The following is a 4022-nucleotide window of genomic DNA, read 5'->3' as shown; positions in this document are numbered from 1 at the left end:
ACTGGGAACAAGTCTGACTTACTGCCGGCAATGTGGACCAAGCTTCTGCTTCGGTTGTACAGGGACCTGACAGCCCTTAGCAAAGGACCCAGGACCCCATATTCCCCAAGCACCCTCCACAAGATGCCGCGAGGGACACAGTCGAAAGCCTTCTCCAAATCCACAAAACACATGTGGATTGGTTGGGCAAACTCCCATGAACCCTCCAACACCCCGTAGAGGGTATAGAGCTGGTCCAGTGTTCCACGGCCCGGACGAAAACCACACTGTTCCTCCTGAATCCGAGGTTCTACTATCGGCCGTATTCACCTCTCCAGAACCCTGGCATAGACTTTCCCGGGGAGGCTGAGAAGTGTGATCCCCCTATAGTTGGAACACACCCTCCGGTCCCCCTTCTTAAAAAGAGGGACCACCACCCCGGTCTGCCATCCCAGAGGCACTGTCCCCGACCGCCACGCGATGTTGCACAGGCGTGTCAACCAAGACAGCCCCACAACATCCAGAGACTTGAGGTACCTTGGTGGTCCCTCTTGCCACCGAGGAGTTTCTTGACCACCTCAGTGACTTCAGCCCGGGTGATGGACGAGTCCACCTCTGAGCCCTCATCCTCTGCTTCCTCAATGGAAGAAGTGACAGCGGGATTGAGGAGATCCTCGAAGTACTCCTTCCACCGCCCGACGACATCCTCGTACCGGCTCAACTACTCGCCTATAACCTTGACTTTAATCGCTTCATGGGGGACAATTCTTTGCTGTGTTATCACGTTCTAGTAATGTGAAAACTGGATAATTTTAGTGTCTAGTTCAGGAAAAAACTTTTTTTCAAAGGGTGTAAGGTATAATATATGCTCTGAATTGGACAATACAACATGTGGATTCTGAAATAGTTTTACTACAATTTGATGAACTCCCGAAACAAACGATTATCAAGTTTTTTTTGGACATCGGACCGAACATTTTTGAACGCCGATCATAGACACCAATGATTGGCCAGACCTATAGACAGTTAAGTAAGTTTTAAAAGATTTATTATAAAGTCCAAAAACCTCTGGTTAGGATGCAAGAAACTGGGTAGGTTAGAGTAGTTCAAAGACTTGGTTTCCAATGTATCTACATGGTGTTAGACAGGGATGGGCTGTATTTATGATGCATGTATTTCAAATACAAAATAGAATATTGTCATTTGTATTTGATGAAAATGGCTTCATATTTTGTATCAAAATACTTTAGTGTTTTGTATTTTGTAGCTTAAAAATACTGTAAAATCTTTTGTAAAAAGACCTCTGCAATAATTGATTGCTAAATGATTGTACCCTTATTGAAGTAGCTGTTTAATAGGATCATGATTTTGCATACCATTGCATGAATGACTGCCTGAAACATAATTTATCATTATATTTATGATTAACAATCAAATTGTTAATTAATTAGAAACTAGTTGATATGAATAAAGGTGCCATCAGTTCTATTGTTATGAATGACTTGTTTGTCATTTAGTCAGTGTTGCTGATGCAAATCAGTAACCTAACCAAACCCTTACCTTAATTCACTTCAGGCAAAAAATAATAATTTTTCAAAATAGGGACAAGAAACATCCCCATTAGTCACATTTTTGTTGATACAAACAAAGTTTGGGATAATTTTTTCCCGTTTATATAGTTAACTGAGAAACACACCCACACACACATAGAATGAATGCAGTGTAACAAATTGGAGAGGGCAATTTAAAATGGTGTTTTTTCTTTTTATCTGTTTTCACCACAACTGTTGGTTTATATATTGGCAGGATTTGCTAAATTTGTCTCTTACACACACACGTAGAATATGCAGTACAAGCAAATTAGTCATTTTATGAGATTTTCCTTTGTCAGATCTCACACATAAATCAATACTTGCCTCGACCAAACAATATAAAAATGATTTTTTTTAACTTGTTAACAGAAATACATTAAAAAAACTAAAACAACTGATATAAAACACTGTATTTTGTGTGCATCTCAAATGGCAAGCTATTTTCTACCAGTGTGATCTCTTTCACATTTGTCCAGTGGGTTTAAAACACCTATTGAAGACTGCTTGTCTTGCAAAACAGATCAATGTATAAATGTGAAGTAAAGGCAAATGTAGTTGCATTCACCTGGACAAACATTTAATGTTTACCTTTATCTGATAAGAAAAGTTTGTCCCTAACTTTTGACCAAGAACTATAGGCATTTGGTCAAAAGAAGTATACTATGTAGGACATGCTAATATGTTGCTAATTTGGGATGCAGATGAAAAAGCCCACGGACTTTTACACCAATTATGATTATGAGCAATCATCACAAGCAATTATGCACCTCAGTAATTTAACGAGTCACATCATTCACCCCTGAGATTTTAGACTAGGCTATCTGTAGAAGCCTGGTTGATAGTATAGTAAAGAGCTTTAAAGACTTCATGCAATGGAAAATTGACTTCTCTTTCATTCTCTGCCTGACCTCTTCCGGTCTTTCAAAAATCCTTCAAATTCGTTCGTATTTTTGTTCTCTCTTTGTCCTGTCCTATGTCCCTTTCAGGTAGGAATTGAAGGATTTTTCCAGTGTTTTTCTTGAAAATAATTTGGTTTACTATCTTATGTTAACACAGGGACCTTATATGTATACAGAAGCAGTGTTAGCAGTATGCACATTTACAATAATAATTATCAGTTCCGCTGACAAAACAAATCAACCAGCTTGGTTGGCCCAATTCTTTTTGGTTACCTTTCATGTTGGAAAAAACTCTATAATTCAAAGCATTGTCAAATCTCTGGCATATTTAGACTTAATAAGAATGGGGTAAGGGTCTTCTATAACAACACACTTTTCTATCTTCTTCACACTGCTTGCATTACTTCAGCCCACACTCCAATCCAGAGTACAGTGGTGAGTACATACACACGTTTACTTAGCTTTTAAATAGGGACACCAAAATTGACTGTCCTTACAAACATACTACTACTACTTACTACTAACGTATTACTAATCTTAACCCAAAAATGTACTCTAACATATATCTAAACCTAACCCAGCCCTAATGACTAACCCTAAAGCTAATTGGTAATGCCTAAACCTAACCAGAACACAAATTCTTACCCCATTGTTTTTAGCTGTTACCCTAAAACTAACAGTTGTAGCTGTTACCCTAATCCTAACTTTACTCATTTAAGCATTTTTGTCCCCATAATAATACTATAGTTAGGTTAGGGACTAACATAGACACAGGTCATAGCCATAACTTCCACTCTTGATGATGAATGTACTGCAACCCACCAACACTAGAGGGAGGCACAAAGCCACAAGGTATTGCCATTAGAGGTGTGTGTGGTGTGTTTATATGCTAGGGATGTATTAATTCCACAAAACAAAACAAAAATTGGGGGGAAATGATTCATTTTTATCAATGTTTTGCCTTTGGCCATGTTGTCATTGTTATTGAGAATTGGTCCTAATTTGGCTTACCTGATGAAATAAAGTCTATAACAAAACAAATGATTAACAGCAAATGCTTTCTATACTGGACAAACTCATGCTGGTCCCTGAGCTTTCCTTCCAATTGACAAAATTAAAACAACAAAGATCTTCTATGTCTTACCTCCCTACCTCCTCTGATGTCCGAGTAATCAAAGGCAAACTGCAGGAAGGAAGGAAGTGTACCAGTTTCCATCGGCAGACAGATGACACCCAGGGGAATAACATATCTACCATTGGAGCGAGAGAGAGAGAGAGGAAGGAATTTTAAAAGTTGAATGACTCACAGATTTTTTTTGCTTCCACCTATCATCTGCCTTGGGGATAGTTTGAGGGAGGGATGGGGGGTTAAGGAGGGAATGAGTGATAAGAAGATAGAGGCTGAAGAAGAATGATAACAAGGGAAAGAAGAGTACCAGAATACCAGTTAAATGACAGATGACTTACAAAGGTGTGAAGCATACGCCTTGCTACATAGCCAAGTTGAATGAGAGCAGGAGAAAAATAAACAAAACAGGTAGAGGGGAGAGGG

The sequence above is a fragment of the Esox lucius genome, chromosome 24 (assembly GCF_011004845.1).
Source record: "Esox lucius isolate fEsoLuc1 chromosome 24, fEsoLuc1.pri, whole genome shotgun sequence".
In the NCBI taxonomy this organism is placed as follows: domain Eukaryota; kingdom Metazoa; phylum Chordata; class Actinopteri; order Esociformes; family Esocidae; genus Esox; species Esox lucius.
This window is presented reverse-complemented; position numbering follows the sequence as displayed.